Source organism: Coffea arabica, chromosome 5c, assembly GCF_036785885.1.
Source record: "Coffea arabica cultivar ET-39 chromosome 5c, Coffea Arabica ET-39 HiFi, whole genome shotgun sequence".
Classification (NCBI taxonomy): domain Eukaryota; kingdom Viridiplantae; phylum Streptophyta; class Magnoliopsida; order Gentianales; family Rubiaceae; genus Coffea; species Coffea arabica.
In genome coordinates, this window is record NC_092319.1 from 27,935,976 (window position 1) to 27,956,384 (window position 20,409).

At 39.4% G+C, this 20,409-nt stretch overlaps 1 long non-coding RNA gene across 1 annotated transcript; it reads left to right on the forward strand.

Annotated features, from left to right (window-relative positions):
• Positions 1-2,020: 2,020 nt before the first annotated feature.
• On the forward strand, positions 2,021-5,219 carry LOC140007484 (uncharacterized). Its single transcript, XR_011814796.1, has 2 exons — positions 2,021-2,450; positions 4,995-5,219. It is a non-coding gene; the product is annotated as an uncharacterized lncRNA (long non-coding RNA).
• Positions 5,220-20,409: the final 15,190 nt, after the last annotated feature.

A 20,409-nucleotide genomic window follows, 5' to 3' on the forward strand; every position in this document is an offset into this window, starting at 1 on the left:
CTTTGAGCCGTCAGGTACAAATGGCTGGATTGATGGTTAAGGAATTTCGATTGTTGGAAGAAGTTAGCTATTGGAATCCCCGATTAGAACCAAGGAAAGTGATTTTGGGGAACATTGTGATAACCTCCACTTTATTGGAACGTAGTAAGGAATCTCAGGAAAAGGACCCTGAAATGCAAAAGTTGGTGGAGAAAGTCAAGATGGGAGACCAGACCGATTTCACTTTGGGATCAGATGGAATATTAAGATTTCGAAATCGGGTGGTTATGCCAAAGGACGAAGGGCTTAGAAAAGAAATTTTGGAAGAAGCCCACCGATCAAAGTTTACAGTACATCCAGGAGGGAATAAAATGTACCAAGACTTGAAGAGTCTATATTGGTGGAAAAATATGAAGAAGGAAATTGCCCAATTTGTTCAGACATGCTTGGTTTGTCAACAGGTTAAAGCCGAACATCAGAAACCATCTGGGCTTTTGCAACCTCTAGAAATACCTGAGTGGAAATGGGAAAATGTTACCATGGACTTTGTATCAGGTTTACCAAGGACACAGAGAGGCCATGATGCCATTTGGGTGATAGTGGATAGATTGACTAAATCGGCTCATTTTCTGCCGATTAATATGAAATATCCATTGGAGAAGTTGGCCAGATTGTACTTGGATGAGATCATCAGACTACATGGTATACCTGTGAGTATTGTGTCGGATAGGGATCCAAGATTTGTTTCGAGGTTTTGGCAAAAGATGCAAGAAGTGTTGGGGACTAAGTTGAACTTTAGTACCACCTATCATCCCCAGACTGATGGACAATCTGAAAGAACAATTCAAACTCTTGAGGACATGTTGAGGACTTGTGTACTGGACTTTGGAGAGAATTGGAGTAAGTTCTTGACTTTAGTGGAATTTGCCTATAACAATAGTTTCCACTCTTCTATTCAAATGGCTCCGTATGAGGCACTTTATGGTCGGAAGTGTAGATCCCCAATTTGTTGGGATGAAGTAGGTGAACGGAAAATTTTAGACGCGACTACTGTATCTTGGACTGAGGAGGCTAATGAAAAGGTGAAATTGGTACGGCAAAGAATTCAAACCGCCCAGAGTAAACAAAAGAATTATGCCGACAATCGGAGGAAGGATTTGGAGTTCACTGTTGGAGATATGGTATTTCTCAAGATTACGCCTTTAAAAGCAAGTTTGATGTCCGGAAAAGGGAAGAAACTACAACCAAGGTTTGTAGGGCCTTATAAGATTATTCAGCGAGTTGGAATGTAGCCTATAAGCTGGAATTATCACCGAGTTTATCTCGTATCCATAACGTGTTTCATGTGTCCATGCTTAAGAAGTATCATCCAGACCCCTCTCATGTTTTACAACCGGAGAATATTGAGATCGATGAAACCCTAACCTATGAGGAGAGACCGGTAAAATTTCTGGATCGAAAGGTGAAGGAATTGAGGAACAAGCAGATACCACTAGTGAAAGTTTTAGGGAAGAACCATGGAGTAGAGGAAGCAACATGGGAAGTTGAAGAAACAATCAGGGAGAAGCATCCAGACTTGTTCATCGACCAAGGTAAATTTCGAGGACGAAATTTTCTTAAGGGGGAGAGGATGTGAGGACTCGCAAAAACTATTATTTTATGCCTAATTTATGGCTTAATAAATTATTTAATTGGATTTTTATTTCCAAGGAATATTTTCTAGTCTTATGAGACCTAAACGCATGATAATATAACTTCGTTATATATTTTTTTTAAATGATTCGTTTCGAAAATTAACTTCCTAGAGCGCGTTTAGTAAAAATAGTGAATAGTACTTGGAGATTTTATCCGCGTAGTAGCCGATAAGCTTGGAATATTGGGGGCTTGTACTATGGTCCTAAAATAGGTAATTTTATGAATAAATATTCAAGTGATAGTTAGTAGTGCAATCGTTATAAGAATTTTTCGAAAGTTTCGCGTTATAGCGTTAAATTTGACGGTACGCGTTTTCACACGCGCGACTTCAATTGAAGGACTTTAGACCCTTATTTCGGGACAATTAAGAGTGAATAATAATTACAAGAATATATATGCCTTGGAGGTTTAGTGCACTAGTGAACCAAACGCGCGAGAAAGATCGAGTCCAAACGCACCCTAAATTGCACTATTTCAAGTTGACTTTGAGGTGCATTTTGCACCACACAAAGAATCTTCCTTTGGAAGCCAATTGCATCAGCACTCTCTCTCTCTTCACCTCACTTGGCCGAACAACAAGAAGGAGAAGAGCTCTCCATTGTCTTCATTTTTCATCTTCAATCCATGCACCAAAATCCACCCAAATCACACCAAACTTGGAGATCTCTTAGCAAACCACTTGGAGACTACATCTAGCTAAGGAGGAAGGGAACTCTCACGGTTTCTTGGAGCTTCAAGAGGGCCGAAAATTCTGACCTTGCAAACCAAAGGAGTAGGTAATGATCAACCCTTGGATTCTTATCTTTTGGAGATTATGTGACAAGATTAAGCTCATGCATGCACTTAGTTACTTGTTTATGGTGTAAAAATGTGATTGTGGGCTCTTGGAATTCCCACACTTGGGTTGTTGTTGCTGATGTGATGATTAATGGTGATTATATTGTTGGTTTAGTGATTATAATGATGCATTAGTGATGGGTAATTAGTGGAAACTTCTTTGGGTGTAAGAGGCTAAAACTTCCGATTTTGCCCCTGCTATGTTCGGCTATTTCCAGGCCAAATTTTAATGGTTTAATGGCTTAGATTGGATGTTTATAGGATGTATTAGATGTGTGAAAAATTTCATTGGAAAATATTGAGGTTTGATGGAGCAAATGAATTTTTTTTTCGAAACCAGCAAATCTGGAAACTGATTCGCGTATGTCTCTGACCAGCAGTAGTATTTTGGCTATAACTCTGTCCTCGGATGTCGAAATCATGTGCCGTCGGTGGCGTTTGAAACTAGACATTCCTAGCTTTAATTTGGTATATAATGCACGTTCTGATTCTTTGTGACCAAGTCGAACCAAATGTTTTAAGTTCGCTGTCCTGTCACTCTGTTCATCTGGAATGAAGTGTTCAGGCAGCAACTTGATGCCCGAATTTGAACCAGGTGGGTGCCGAATTTGGGAATGATTTCTTCTGTGATATTTTAACTCTATGAATTTATTTTCCAACGGCGTAAGCCACGCTCGATTTCGAGCTATATTGACTGAGTTGTGACTGAAACAAGCGGTCTGCTCTGTTTTGGAAAACCCTAATGTTGGACTGGTTTGGAACCAAATCTTGGAGTGAACTTGTTAGTTGATGTTTTTGATATTAAACACTTACCAAAGGTATCATGGGTATATCTTAGACCCTTATTTCACAAATGAACCATGGTTGGATAACTTTCTTGGTTAAACGATTGGAAATTTGGGAAATGAAAGTCAAAGGCAGAATGCCTTAGGAATTTTCTTGAACTTCGGTTGGCTCATTAACTACCTTGCCGAAGGTATTTTTCCCCGAAATTCGATAGAGAGATACTTTCCATATATTATTGAAATACTGCCAATTTTGGTGCCGATTCAAGTTCGTTTCGATACCCAATTGAATTACTAAAGTTAGAGGTTCAAATCTGGAAAATTCTCATCCAGTCTTGAATTTCCCCAACTTCGGGCTACCGTATCTCGGTACTCGAAACTCGGATTCTTGATCCGCTTGTTTTGTCATACACTTCACTTGCAACACTAATTGAGCTGAAAATTTCAGAGGCCGGTTTGCAACGTGCGAATCGTGCCGAATTTTCAAAGTTGGCCGAAATCCAACTCAATTCTGCTTTGTAAACTGAAGCTGCGTCTTCAAACCCATTTTTGATCACTTTCCACTTCGATTCATGGAAAAGTGTCTTCTAGGAACTTATAGTACTCTCTAAGAGGTTTCTAACGGTATAAATTTTTCCAATTCTCGACTTATACCGAGCGAGTTATGATTTTTCAAAGATTCATCATAAAACTGGAAAATTTTCCAATTTCAAAGAAATAGAGTTTTTCAAAAACTCTTTATTCTTTTGATGTTCTTAAACGTTTTGTTTACGATTTTCATGATCAAAACTCAAATAATATTGTACATGATAAAAGGCAAGTTGAACCTCGATTTACGTGTAATTGAGGTTCCTTTTTGCGAAATAATCCTTAGATTGTACTAATGTACAATCTTCTTGATAAGTGGGTTAATTGTATGATTATTCGCTATTAAATTGCCAGGCGCGCAAGGAGACCTTCAAGAGGATCTCACCGCGGACACTTGAACTCCCAGAAAATAATTCTTATTGAATTGCTCGGTGCGTGTCAAGTGTATGGATTTGATACTTGCTTATTTGTGATACTTGTTGGGAGTTTTAAAAATAAGGGCGGGTGCGTACTTTATCGCACTCGTTCTAATTTCAAATGAATGAATGAATGAATGAAATGTATTGAATGAATGAATGAAATGCAATGTCATGTCATGAATGCTTGTGTCGTTGGAGTGAATCTCCTCGACTACCAAATGAATGGGGGACGCCCAAACTCATAGGCCGTCCTTAGACTCGAGCCAGAAATGGGCTTGGTCGGGGATTTGGACGAGCCATGAGATACACATAAGCTCGACCTAATAAGAGGTCTTGCTTGGCATACTCGTTGAGTATCGCCCAATTATGGTCATTGTGGGCCCTTGGGGTGTACGGTGGACGGAGGGAAGAAAGTGGTGATCTACGGAAATGGAAATACCGACCCGGTTGACAGGAGGGTCAATGCGGGAAAGTATACGAATGACATCGACAGATCGAGTGGAACTTAGCTCCTGAGAGCTACTATATCCTTGAATTGTTTCTGATTACTTTTTCCTGTTTGATAGATTGATTATTGAAAAGACATGGCTTTACTTATTAAAGTTGGGATTGTTATTTGATTACGTGCTTGCATGTGTGTTCTTGGCCTCACGAGCGTTAGCTCACCCTATAGTTTTGTTTTCCTTAACAGGACCGACTCTTGGAGAAATATGGAGAAACCATCCGTTGAATTTTGTTAAGACTCCTGTTATATATATTTTGACTAGGCCCTGGTTTGGGTTGTACTTTTGGAAATTGTAAACTTGAAAAGTTTGGGCCCTGATGTGTACTTTGAATTTAAGTCGTTTCATGATTTACCGATGTACTGGTTATACATTAAGTGACTTATTAAGTTGAACGCTTCCGCATTATTGTATTCATGTTGCTCTCATCGAAGTGTTTAGTTCGGTTTGAATTTGGATGGAATTGCTTGAGTCCTGGCGTGAGCTGGGCAGGCGTCCGCGGATACCCTTTGGTCCGCCTTAGGGAGATGTGGGGCGTCACAAAAGGGGTGCCTTGGATTTTTATCCTTGCCTTCCCCTTCGTCAAATGTGACTCCCGAACCTTTTTCATTGGTTTACGTGGACTAGGAGTCATTTAAAAGGGGTTTCTTACAACTTTTTCCTAAAAAACTCATTTTTAGGTGACTTGGTACACCTTAACTCATTACCAAGTGGCGACTCCCATTTTTTCAAAAACCCTTTTTAAACTATAATTTTGGGTCAAATCGTCGCATTTTCAAACCCCCATTTAGACCCACTTTTCTTTTAAATCACAATTCATTTTTCAAACACAAAATTGAATCAAAAAATACATTTTTTAAACCATTCATTTATTTCATCAAAAATGGGGCGCGACAGTTGGCGACTCCACTGGGGATATTCGAGAGTCCGAGCAAATTTGATTTAATCAATTTTTTTCTTCTTTTAATCTTTTCATATATCACATTTGGGTGTTTAGGATTGCATTTTTCCTTTTATTAGGATTTTTGCATTTCACGCGTGTCCAACTACTCCCTCGCTCGCGAATGTATGATTGGTTGATTGAATGTATGTTTACTTGCTTATCTCGCGCTTGCATTGCATTTGGGGGGGGTGTGTGTTACCTTTAGAGCCTCGCGTGGTTCTCAACCCCTTCCCTCAAAATAGGGAACACTTCATACGTGCACGTTTACTTATTGTTATCCCATTTTATTTTATTTTCGTGGGCGTTTCCCACACCGCCTTGTAGGATTAGGATCGATCGCCTTGGGTAGGCGGCTGGTGTGCACTGCGCCCATAGCGCTACCTAAGGGATCACTCGAGCCACCGATCGAAGGCCTTGGGAGTGATGACCCTTTGCCTTTAGGTCTGAAGGCTTGGGAGCCGAAACCTTATCGAGTCTAGTTGCATTAGTTAGCTCCAGCCTCATGCATCCATGTTAGCATTTTCCTAGGTTAGAGTCAGCCTCACCCTCTTTTTAAGCACATTAGGCACGAGGGAAGGGGTTCCACCCCTTTTACTTGCTTTTATTGTATTTCTTTTCTTAATTGCTCCCAATGTGTTATGTGAACTATCAATTGCACTAACCATTCTTTTGTTTTCTTGGATTGCATTCATGGGCCTTAGCAATAAGAGGCCTTTTGGCACTCTTTTAGTGACTTACCTACTAGATAACTCACATGTTTAAATTTCAGTCATTACACTTAATTTTCAGTAAGTACATTTTTCATTTTTAGATCTTTTTCCCCCGATGCATTATTCATGTCCTTTAGGCCATATTTGTTGCATATTTACATCGTTTTAATAAATGGCATCATGCATAAACCATAGAAAGGGAATGCCACATAGGGAATCCCGTGCTAGGAATAAACCACCTTGTGTCTCGGATACTTAATCCAAAAAGACTTGCACGTTTACATTTTGTACCATCCAAAGGGGTAGTGCACAAGGTATGGTAGGATCCGATCGTCTTCATAAGAGCGATTTTTGGAATATGAGCGTCTAATAATCACTTTTTGGCCATTATATAAAAAATTGGTAAAAATCCCTTGCGTGAAGGACATTAATTTGAAGAAATTCACAAATGATTCCTCCTATTGAGACGATAAATAAATTGAGGCCAAATCGTGATTTTAGAAGGCTCATAGACTATTTTTTTTGAAGCCACCAATGGCCGGACGATTCAATCGATCCATTTTTGTCAATTCATAATCAATTTTGAATAAACCATTCATTTGACTAATTTACCCTTTTTAAGGTCGTTCGGTCAATTTTTGAATAAATCTTCAATTCATTTGACCAATTTACCCTTTTTAGGGTCATTCGACCGATTTACCCTTTTTAGGGTCACCTGGTCGATTTTGAATAAATCGTCAATTCATTTGACCAATTTACCTTTTTTAGGGTCATTTGACCAATTCACCATTTTTAGGGTCACTTGGTCGATTTTGAATAAATCGTCAATTCATTTGACCAATTTACCCTTTTTAGGGTCATTTGACCAATTTACCCTTTTTAGGGTCATTTGACCAATTTACCCCTTTTAGGGTCACCTGGTCGATTTTGAATAAATTGTTAATTCATTTGACCAATTTACCCTTTTTAGGGTCATTCGGCCGATTCTTTGAATAAATCTTCATTTCATTTCATTTGGCCAATTCACCCATTTTTAGGGCAATCTAGTCGATTTTCTGAATAAATCACCAATTTTTCCATTCCTAGGGCGATCTTATCGATTTCGAGTAAATCATTAATTTCGTCCGATTCATTTGACCAGTTTACCCTTTTAGGGCGATCCGGTCAATTTTGAATAAATTCTCGATTTCATTTGACCAAATCCCTTTTTAGAATGATTCGGTCAATTTTGAGTAAGTTTTAAATTTCACTCAATTCATTTGACCCGATTCCCTTTTTAGGGTAATGCGGTCGATTTTAAATAAAATTGTCAATTTCGTTCAACCCATTTGACCAAGTAGGGTTTCAATGACGAATTTCAATTTGGAAACCTAGTCGGTTTTGAGAAAACCATTCATTGCATCCAGACATTTGATCAGTTGGAATTTTGACCCGTGCTTCACTGAGAAAATTTTATCAAGGAATTCCAATCTCTTCGATAGGAAGTTCGTCAAGGTCAAACCCGTGCGTTTTTGCAAATATCGATCAAAAGTGATCAATCCCTTCGGACGAGGTCCTCTTTTTGACAAAGTGTCTTTCGTCTCTCCAATTGACCAGATTCTTCAAAATTATTTTTCACTCAATGAATTGATCAGATCCATCAGGTATTGTATAGTGCCTACTCTAGCGGATTGCATTTTCATGCTAGGCTTACCCTTGGCACAAAAAGGGTTCCCCCATAGGACATGCATACCGATTTTGCAAGTTTTGCCTACTAACTCTGGGTATTTTTCTTTTGTTTTCCCCCTCCCCTGCATTCATAAAAATGTTTCAATAAGACGAAAATATTCTTCTATATCTGATGCTAATTTTAATCCCATAAAGTTTGAAGATTACAAGTGTTATTTGATTCTTGGGCAGATCCTACGATTAAAACATAAATGATCCATCTGGAAGCTCTACGCTAAAGCCTCTGAGAGATGTCGTAATTGTTCTGTTTATTTGATTTGTTAAATTTTGTTCCAAAAGAAAAGGAAACAATAAATTCTCTTCTCATTTGTATCATAATTGAACGAGAAATTTTGTTTCAAATTGTTTTTCAGCAATAAAATTTTTGGACAATTATTGTTTTGTGTATATTTATTTACATTTCATTCTTTATTCTTACTCATTGGAGATTTCATGATGAATTTTGAGAAATAAGACCAAATTGAGATATTTTTAATCTCCAGCCTGAAAATTCACAAGTGAATGCTTCCTAAGATCCTTACACTCGATTGGTGATCCGAGTTATACAATAAGAGTGCTCAGGAAAAAGTAAGAGGTCACTCGAAAGGCCCAATGAGATACCTTTTCTCCTTCATTTAACCCCAAAATAAAATCAGTCACATTGATTGATAAATTGCAAATTGGGGCAATCTTTACTTGAAAAATGTCCATTGTGTCTAATTAAATTCAATCTACATCTCAGTGAAAGCAAAATGGTGCACTATCCTTATCTATTTTGGGAATTTGGGATGATATTTCAAGCGTTTGTTTCTCTATCCATATAGCTTTTATCATTTGATCTCCCATTTGAGCCTTTGAAAGAATAATTTCGTTTCAAATAAGAGCCTTAATGATCACTACCCTACACGGGAAGATTTTTCAAATATCAAAAAAAGGGAATGAATTTTCAATGAGCAATTCGTTACTTTGGTTGTCATGGAGTGTAAGAATGATACTTTGGCCATCGTTTCTACAATCTAAACATAATTTACCCATTGCATCCTCATTTGAGCTAAAATCGGTGGTTCTTTTCAAAGCACTAGTGATCGCACCCCACATTGGGGAAGGAGATTGGAGAATTTTCCAAAAGGAGAAAAAGCAAAAATGCTAAAATTAAAAAGGGAAAAGAGGGAATCATAAATCGGAGGAATTTGATTCTACTTGAGCTTCAATTTTGAAAGAAAAGGAAAAAAAAAGAAGAAAAGAAGAGTTTTGCCCGGCGGATCATGAACGTCTTCCTCAGTCAATTAATTCAGGTGCATGCAAAAATTTCGCATTAATGAAAATTTTCCTTTCAGAGTTAATGTAAGGAACGGATTAAAAGTCAGGCCCTCTTTTTTTCCAATCGAACATTCTATCCCTAGTTGTCCCTTTTGAGCTTTCAGAATAAACTATTTCGTTTGGCGACCCCTGAGAATCGCAAACCCCACACTGGGGTAACTTTGAGATTGAAAAAGAAATAAAAGTCCCAAAGGGCGAAAAGTGCTAAAGCAACAAAAGCAAAAGAAGAGAAAAGAAAAGAGAACCTCAGTTCAAAAATAAATTGGGGCAAATTTTGTGAAAGTTCAAAAATGGCAAAAAGCCAAAGGAAAATCATCAAAAGAAAATGAAAGAGAAAAGCCTCAATTGAGCATAAACTCTGGGGCAAATGCTGATTTAACCCTAAAATAGGGTTGGTGCAACAATGCGATCTCAAATTCTTCAAACCACTTTTGAAATCCGCTTTCAAGCCTTAACTTTTCTAAGCACCCCACCTGACCTCATTACAAAAGCCGAAAGTCCTGACTTCCGTTTTTTGCAATGGCCCTGTCAAGAAAATTTCTGATACCGAAAATTTTAGCTGTATTTCTGAATTGCTTGGGTATGGGGTTGACATTACTCATTATGTGAAAACCCGCAAGGGCACCTTTGAAAAGAAGAAAGGAAAAGGAAGAAATGCAAAAACATTCGATGCTGAAATTCCCCATTGAGTGGTGACAAAAGTCAAACAAAATTCAGGATCTTCAAGTTCAAAATAGGGGCAATTTTGGAAAATGCGATTTGCGGTGCAATATCCTTGAAAGTCTTATTCTTTAACTATCGTTTTCAAGCCACATTTCAAGCTCATAAAGTCCATCGTTGACTTATCTTTCATGACAACTTGAAGTGAGGATTATGCTTTTAAAGAATCCCACGATCATTCGGATCATAAGGGTATAACCAGTTTTCACCTGTTTAGCTATCGTTTCCGCCCATACGTTACAAGCCCAGAAAGCTTATATGTTGACTAAATTTTCTTGAGAAATAAGGGTGACAAACTCTTTGCTTTCATTAAGATGTGATTACATACAATTGGGAGCACAATAACAAGACAAATCTGGACTTCTCATTTTCCTTAGCCACCCCAAAATCAGAAATAACATCCACTCGGTTGGTCCTGAAAGATTGAGCCAACAAGGAATGGTGACCCATTACCCAAAGCATCGGTGCTGAAATGAGGAAAGAATCACTTGTAATTTGGTATTATTTCAAGAAATTCATCATGAAATTTCCTTGTAGGAAACATAGTTCTTACAGTGTTCAAATAAATGGAAAGTCATCCGAACAAGTTTTTTCCATTAAATGGGCCCACATTGGGGCAAATTTTTATTCATGGGATTTCACAGAATAAGCCCACACTGGGGCAAAATTTTTATAGTTCATTTGAGGATTTCGTCCAAGAATCAAATAATGCATTTTTCAAATCAAACACGCTGTTTCTTTTCATATTTTTGTAAGCCCCCTGTGCAGGTATTCATAGTTGAAATCGACGAAGGAGCACCTGGTGATGTGAAAGGCCAATGCCGGAGAAAGAAAAGAGAGAAGGGAAAAGGGACCCTACACTGAGGGCAATTTATTTTGAAAAAGATTTTCTCAAAAATCAATCAAAAAATCAAAAAAAAAAAAATCAAAAAATCAAAAAAATCAAAAAATCAAAAATCAAAAATCAAAAAAATCAAAAATCAAATCAAGTTTCATCACGGCAGGATTGGGTTTAATCCCACTGTCCGATTGTCAAAAGCATTTTCGGGTCAGTCCCACGATCGAAAGCATTTTCGGGCCAGTCCCATGATTCAAAGCATTTTCGGGTCAGTCCCATGATCAAAAGCTTATCCGGGTCAGTCCCATGATCAAAAGCATTTTCGGGTCAGTCCCACGATTCAAAGTTTATTCGGGTCTGTCCCACGATTCAAAGTTTGTTCGGGTCAGTCCCACGATCAAAAGCATTATTCGGGTCAGTCCCACGATCAAAATCTTTTTCGGGTCAGTCCCACGATCGAAAGCATTTTCGGGTCAGTCCCATGATCAAAAGCTTATTCGGGTCAGTCCCACGATTCAAAGTTTATTCGGGTCAGTCCCGCGATTCAAAGCCTGTTCGGGTCAGTCCCGCGATTAAAAGCATTTTCGGGTCAGTCCCACGATCAAAAGCATTTTCGGGTCAGTCCCATGATCAAAAGCATTTTCGGGTCAGTCCCACGATCAAGAGTTTATCCGGGTCAGTCCCACGATCAAAAGCATTTTCGGGTCAGTCCCATGATCAAAATCTTATCCGGGTCAGTCCCATGATCAAAAGCATTTTCGGGTCAGTCCCACGATTCAAAGTTTGTTGGGGTCAGTCCCATGATCAAAATCTTATTCGGGTCAGTCCCATGATCAAAAGCATTTTTCGGGTCAGTCCCATGATCAAAAGCTTATTCGGGTCAGTCCCACGATTCAAAGTTTATTCGGGTCAGTCCCGCGATTCAAAGCCTGTTCGGGTCAGTCCCGCGATTAAAAGCATTTTCGGGTCAGTCCCACGATCAAAAGCATTTTCGGGTCAGTCCCATGATCAAAAGCATTTTCGGGTCAGTCCCACGATCAAGAGCTTATCCGGGTCAGTCCCACGATCAAAAGCATTTTCGGGTCAGTCCCATGATCAAAATCTTATCCGGGTCAGTCCCATGATCAAAAGCATTTTCGGGTCAGTCCCACGATTCAAAGTTTGTTGGGGTCAGTCCCACGATCAAAAGCATTTTCGGGTCAGTCCCATGATCAAAATCTTATTCAGGTCAGTCCCATGATCAAAAGCATTTTCGGGTCAGTCCCATGATCAAAAGCTTATTCGGGTCAGTCCCACGATTCAAAGTTTATTCGGGTCAGCCCCGCGATTCAAAGCCTGTTCGGGTCAGTCCCGCGATTAAAAGCTTATTCGGGTCAGTCCCATGATCAAAAGCATTTTCGGGTCAGTCCCGCAATTCAAACTTTATTCGGGTCAGTCCCGCGATTCAAAGCTTATTCGGGTCAGTCCCGCAATTAAAGCTTGTTCGGGCCAGTCCCATGATTTGAATTTCCTTCTCTAGTCAGTCCCAATTTTAATTTTTCTGTTCGGGTCAGTCCCGCAATTCAAAGTTTATTCGGGTCAGTCCCGTTTAAATTCCTGTTCGGGTCAGTCCCGCAATTAAAGCTTGTTCGGGCCAGTCCCATGATTTGAATTTCCTTCTCTAGTCAGTCCCAATTTTATTTTTTCTGTTCGGATCAGTCCCGTTTTACATTTCTGTCTGGGTCTATCCCATTTAAATTTCAGTCCGGGTCTATCCCATTTAAATTTCTGTCCATGATTTTACATTTCTATCCCGTGGGTCTATCCCATGATTTTACATTTTGTTCGCGTCAGTCCCATGATTTCAAATTCTGTTCGGGTCAGTCCCGTTTTTAAATTCCTGTTCGGGTCAGTCCCGTTTTAAATTTCCTGTCTGAGTCAATTCCATTTTAAGCTTTGTCAAAAGGGGTCAGTCCCCGTTTCTAAAACGTCCACCGTTCGTGACGTTCGCCACCAAATAAAGAAGGTAGGTATTTGGTGTCTACTTCTTTGTCTCAAGTTTTTCCAAAACTCAGACAAAGAGGGGCAAACTGTAGACACCAAATTTTTGATTAATTACTTTATTTGTTTAATTAATTTAATTTTTGCTTTATTGGTTTCAATTCTAGAGTTTTTATTTTTATTTTATTTTATTTTTGTTCTAGTTTATTTTATTATCTATTTATTTTTGCTTTCATCCTAATTTTCAAAAAAAAAAAAAAAAGGAGGAAAATGAAAAATATAAAAATACAAAACAATGTGGAATAGGTGGAAGTGTGCATGTTGGACAAGTGTACCAAATAATCATTAGACAAGTGTCTAAGGAATTGTAGGACAAGTGTATAGAGGGGTAGGTGTCAAGGACACTTGTTGGGCTTAGGGAATTTTTGGAAAAAAAAAAAAAAAGAAGAAAGAAACAAAAGAAAAACAAGCTACGGGGTGGAACAAAAAAAGGAAGGATAGCAGAAACACAAAGGAGGAAGGGGTGAAGGCTAGAATCTGGGGGTAGCCGACAGAGATGAAAAAAGCTTCGGCAGGCAGCAACAAAAGAGAAAAACAGAGAGGTGGGCGGCGGAATTTTGGGAAAGGAAAAGAACAGAGAAAAACTAGGAAAAACAAGGGGCCGGGTAAGGTTTTTCGGCTGGGGGGGATCAAGAGAAAAAAGGGGAACAGAAGCAAAATCAGAGGGTTGGGCTGGCGGCGGAACAAAGGAAAGGAAGGAAAAAACAGAGAGGGAGGCTCTCGGTGGGGAACTAAGGAACAAGTAGCAAGGAAAAGAACAAGATAACCGACAGAAGGGATTAGGGCGGCTAAAACAGAAACGGAGAAACGGGGACGACAGCCTAGGTGGGGGACAGAGGAAAACTAAAGAAAGAGAAGTCTGGCACGGCTGAACAAAGTCTGGGGTTTTTGGGTATGGCGGACGAGGAAGAAAGAGGGAAAAGAAGAGGCTCTGCGGCTGAGGAAGAAAAACAGAGCGATGGAGAGAGAGCCGCAATCCATTGCCATTGCCTGCGAAATCTCACCAAACAAGAGCACTTCCATCGGCTTCAGATGCAAGATGACAGCGATGACGAAGATCTGATAGAAAACCCCAAAGCGGTTTGGAACCGAATCGGAAGCGCAAAGCTGTGATAAAAATCGAGTAAGGAAGGTTAGTCCGAAGAGTTGCTGGAACCACCAGTCTGCATCCTCTGCTGTTCGCCACCATTCCGTCAACCTCTGCCACCGCCAGTCCTCAACTGCCGCTGTTACTCTCCACCTCTGCCGCCATTTTTCAACCTCCATCGCCGCCCTTATCGCCACCAGAATTTTCCCTTGCGATTTGCGAAATCTGGCCTAGCAAGAGCACTGTAAGTCTTTCTATTCCTCTCTTTAAGTTTCAATTCTGGTCAAGTCCACTGAAATGGGTCTACCGCAGCACTATTTAGTGCAGTTTTCCTGTTAACTGTCTGGGATTGCCGAACATACATGTTTTATGTATCGATTAGATTGAGTGTTATTGGGTTGCTGAATAAGTTTTGGATTGATTGTCCTTGGTTTGACAAATTTCTGGGCCGATTATGATTTCAATTAAGCAAAGAATCATTGATTTTTCTTTTGCTTGCTTGCTGCTCGATGAAATGCCCAACCGGGGGTTTAACTGCAAAGACAAATTAAATTCTGTTTTTGTATACATTCGGCCAAATCACTTTCCTCACATTTGAAAATTTATGATGCATTTGCTGCATTTCTTTTCTTTCCGTTTCGTATGATTCGGTTGAATGAACTCGAATTGATATTGGATGAGAAGAGTTTTTGGGTGATTTTCGTTTTTGATTGAGAATGGCTAGAATTTTGGTTTTGCTCTGGCTCTAAGAACGATAGAAATGGCGAATTGATGTCTGTGTTTGGGAGAGAAGACCGTTGGTCTAAAATGGCCATTACAGTTCCTCTGTTGTCGTTTTGTTTTGCAACTTGCCTGAGGATTGCTAAACTTCATAATTTTACCCCCCAAATTGTTATAATTCATGCAATTGGGTCCCTGCTTTTGTTATATTTGAACCCCTCAGGCTGCCCGTTGTTCTGTCTTGGTCCAGAAAATTAGATACTTTAATCAATTCTGTCCCTTTATGTTTTCTTCTATGATATAAGTTAATGTGTTTTTGGATAGATTAATTCTGGGGATTTACTGCTTAATTAAAGTTTTTAATAATTTTTAGTGGGGATTTCATCTTGACTGGGTTTAGTAACATCTGTTTGGGTTTCTTGTTGGGCCTAAGAAGGTTAAAATTCAAAGCTTTTGGTTGGGTTTTAGGATTGGATTGTTGATTAATATGGTTGGGTTTTACTTGATAAAAATGATAGACTGGCCTATCTCATTTGTTTTGGGTTTTCGGTTGGGCTAGGAAGTGTTTGGCCCAACAAACAAATAAAATGGCCCATTCCCTTTTTGTTTTGGATTTCCGATTGGGCCTGGAAGGTTTTGGCCCAAGTAAATAAAGAAAAATGGCTCAATGGTTTGGTCCATTAAGAAACCAGAAAATTATTTTGCAAATCAGCCCAGCATTTTTCCATAACTGTACTGTGGCCCTGGACATTTTCCACTTCTTTCAATTCGGTCCTAACTTAATTGTAAATAGGCCCCTAAACTTTATTTTTCTTTAATTTTGACCCCAAAGCTTTGTTAATTTTTGCAATCAAGTCCTTTCTTCTCTTGACTTCTTAAATGTGGATTGTTGACATGATTTAATTGATTTAAATTCATGTTTATTTTTATCCTTTGTAATTATTTGTCAAATAAATTGGCACCTTGACTCCTTTATTATTTTGGAGGGTAAATAAGTGGATTTCACTCCATTAGAGCTTCATTTCAAGGGAGGTATAATTTCTTTTATCCCTTTTGTCTCTCCTATGTGATCCAATGTGCTAAGTGTGAATCGCATGCCTAATTTGCTTTCATTACCATTCTTTAGTTCCATTATTTCATTCCTTCTTGCTTTTATTAAATTATTCTTTTAAATGGGGTATGTGTACACCTCTTGGCTTGTAATAGATAGGGCTGTGGCGAGCAATTTGGTCCATTTTCCCTTTCCCCTTTTGTTTTAGTTAGTGAATGTATTAAGTTCATTAGCTTGGTTGCATGCCTATGTGTTATTTGTTACTTGCTTTATTAGGGCCTTGCATCTAGTCGAGCCTGCTAAATGTTACGTGCTACGTGTTTATGAGTATTTGATATGTCTACTTGCTTTCCATAGTGTGGATGAATGGAATGGATGAATGTACGTCACCACACTAGTCCAACGCTAGTTGTGGCTTCTTTTATCGTTTCCACTAGTCCAACGCTAGTCGGAATTCATAGAATGGGCTAGTCCAACGCTAGACCCTTAGGGATTTCCCCTCGTTAGTACATGTTTGCATGTTCATTACATGTTATGCATTCTTTTAGTTTTTCTATCATTTGGCATGTCCCTCTAAGCCCCTTTCCCCTCACTTTAGGTCTTGCATCTCATGCTAGTTAGGGTACATTTGCCTGAAGAGTCCCCTTCTGATAAGGGAAACGAGCGAGTGTGGCTACTCGATAGCCTTAGCACGCTAGTTTTGCTTTCTAATCAAAGGGAAAATCGAAGTCGAAAAAGTTAGGAGTCATTCCCACACCCGACCTGATGCATTCCTTTAGGTTCATTCATTCTCATTTATCACTTACTCTTTTTTTTCAATTCACATTTCCTCATCACTTTTCCTTTCCTTATTGTTCATTTTGATTTCTACTTCACAAAATTGCACTTAATTACACCTATATGCACTTTTCACTATATTTTATACACTTGCACACAAACACTTGGATTTTTCATACAAATTCACACATGCACCTTTCCATACACTGGCACACAAACACTTGGATTTTTTACAATTTCACACGTGCACCTTTTTATACACTTGCACACTTGCACTTTAGCCATCATTTGCATTAATCGACCTCTATAAGGTTTTCCTTTATTGGCCGCCACAATTCATGCGGTTGGGACCAAAAACCTTACAAGAGACATTTTAGAATTTAGATTTGCATTTTTTCTTTCCTTTTGCATTCATGTAGTGCATCCAAATGTAATAAATTCTTTGGTTAAAATAAGAAAAACTTTGATTAAATCATGCAACTAGCCTTGGTTAGGTCAAAGGGGTGCCTTGGATTTTTATCCTTGCCTTCCCCTTCGTCAAATGTGACTCCCGAACCTTTTTCATTGGTTTACGTGGACTAGGAGTCATTTAAAAGGGGTTTCTTACAAATTTTTCCTAAAAAACTCATTTTTAGGTGACTTGGTACACCTTAACTCATTACCAAGTGGCGACTCCCATTTTTTCAAAAACCCTTTTTAAACTATAATTTTGGGTCAAATCGTCGCATTTTCAAACCCCCATTTAGACCCACTTTTCTTTTAAATCACAATTCATTTTTCAAACACAAAATTGAATCAAAAAATACATTTTTTAAACCATTCATTTATTTCATCAAAAATGGGGCGCGACACCTCACCAACCTTGGGTCGACATTTCCATGGATTCCGTACTTGGTCTACCTCGATCTAAACGTGGTCATGATTCCATATTTGTTGTGGTAGACAGGTTTTCCAAAATGGCTCACTTTATTGCATGTCATAAAACGGATGATGCTTTGCACATTGCTGACTTATTCTTTAAAGAAGTTGTTCGTTTGCATGGCATACCTAGGACTATCGTGTCTGATAGAGATGTCAAGTTTTTGAGCTATTTCTGGAAATCTCTATGGGGTAGGTTGGGAACCAAATTGTTGTTCTCTACTTCTAGTCATCCTCAAACGGATGGACAAACTGAGGTAGTGAATAGGACATTATCCACGCTCCTACGTGCAATTATAAAGAAAAATCTCAAGTCATGGGAGGAGTGTCTACCTCATGTAGAGTTTGCATACAATAGGGCTGTGCATAGTGCTACACAATTCTCACATTTTGAGATTGTGTATGGTTTTAACCCCTTATCTCCCTTGGATTTGTTGCCATTACCTTCTTCTGAGCATGTAAACCTAGATGGCAAGAAGAAGGCCGAGTTCGTTAGGACATTGCACGACAAGGTTTGTGCCAACATCGAGAGGAGGACGGCCCAATATGTACAACAAGCAAACAAGCACAGGCGCCAGCTTGTCTTTGAACCTGGCGATTGGGTTTGGTTACACTTGCGCAAGGAGAGATTCCCAAAGCAACGACAAAGCAAGCTATCACCAAGAGGAGATGGGCCTTTTCAAGTCCTTGAGCGCATCAACGACAATGCCTACCGCTTAGATTTGCCTGGTGTGTATAATGTTAGTGCTACATTCAATGTCGCTGATTTAAGTCCGTTTCTTGCAGGGGACGAGCACGATTTGAGGGCAAATCCTTTTCAAGAGGAGGGGAATGATGCGGACGAGACCCATGGTGTTCAAGTAGACCCTGTAAAGGTGCCCCAAGGGCCAGTGACACAAGCACGATCAAAGAGATTCAAGGAGTCGCTTCAAGCCCTGGTTTATGCCATCCAAGCCCAAGAGACCCCACCCATTGAAAGGATTGAGTTTGAAGATGCTGGCGAGACTACTAAAGTATTGCTTACGCTGAGCTGTACGGGGGCCCGGTCAGCGAGTCGGGGGTCCAGGGTGCGACGCCCCCGGCTGGGGGGCCCGGGGGCGCAGCGAAGTTGAACATCCTAGAGTGGCATTAAGGCAAATTCCTTTAACTTGTGAAAGCTAAGTTGAACATCCTAGCGTGGCTCCTAGGTTGTTTATTGACTTATCAATCAAGCGATCACACTTGATTGTGGCGTCCTCCACCGTTGAATTCGTTCTTGAGTTGTCCAAGTTGGATTCAACTCCATCAATTCGCAACGTGTACTCTAAGATCCAATCTTTGCTTCCGCGTTTCACATCACATGAAAGAAATGATGTTTTATAGCTGCCTATAAACTTTCAGCTCAATCCAAGCACTGTAGCATGTGAAAAGACAAAAATGCCCTTGACTGCCATAGGTAGAGCTCTGTGGACAGTTTTGACATTTCACCATTCTGGCCAAGTTTTTTCACCTTGATCTGTATTGAATTAGCATTTGGCCAAAACATCAAAGTTGTACTGCTACACTTTATCTTTCCAACGCCTCTAAAAATACCTCAATCAGACTTTTGTAGGCTGAGTTATTGTCAGTTGAATGCAGTGCTGTTAACCAGCCTGATGGTGAAATTCTGGTTCTATAAACGATGAATTTGACTTGGATACACTATGAACTGGATTGAGTGGTCTTCATCAAAGTTGTAGCCCTTTGTCTTAGCTTCGAAATGGTATAAATTTTAACCCAATCTGATAAGTGTAGCTTCAGTTGTGACTGATACGCTAAGAGACGTCGAACCTATTTTTTTTCCTTTTGCCTTAAACCTTATTTCCAGTCATTTCTGTAGCATGGCTTTGTAATTGTATGACGTCGAGCCTATTGAATGGCTATTGTAATGAGACTCTTTGCATTTGATTTTGGGACTGATTAAGGAAAATAATGAAGCCATAAATAGATAGAAAATAGGTAAATACAAAGGGCGTGCTGCCCAAATTTGCGCTCGAGGGCTGGGTAGATATACTCGCGATTTGCGTAAGGATTTGAGAACGAATATCACTTGAACCATCTAGGATGTTTGCGTCTTTTTTTTATTGAGGTATATAAGTTAGAAGTTGGCCGACCTTGTACCCGTGGAAAAATGGAAATAACAACTAATAGAAATACGTTTTTCCTCGTTCTTTCGACTCAAATGGTATTTTGAAGTATAACTGCTACCAAGTCTCACAGTTTGAAAAGCGAGCAAGAGTTTTACAAATATTCTCTAAATGAATTTCAATCACTTGATTCTTGTTAAATGAAACATTTAAGTTTCGAATCTTAGTTGATTTTCAAAGTTCTTAAACAATGTTTTATCGCAGATTTGAATTCCAAACCAGGAGTACAACCTAGACGTGATCACTAGAAGCACTACATTTTGGTGAGTGCTTCCAAATATCTGATTGATCTTGACATTTGTGTTTAACAATTGACCAATGTGATTACATGATACATAAGTGAATTGATAGGGCAAAAGTGTACTTTATCGCACTTGCCATAATGTGATTTATCCTTGTTCATCGATTTCAATTGACTTGATATACATGCATATGAATTGTATCTTGCCTGGAATTCCAGAAACCCTATGGCTAGTTAGTCGAGTCGAGCTGGCAAGGGCCTGGCCAATTAGATAACTGTGACGGCCCCACCTCCCCCTAAGGCAAACCAGAAGGTTCGGCGGGTCGCCTGCCCAGCTCTCGCCAGGACTCAGTCGTTCACTACAGT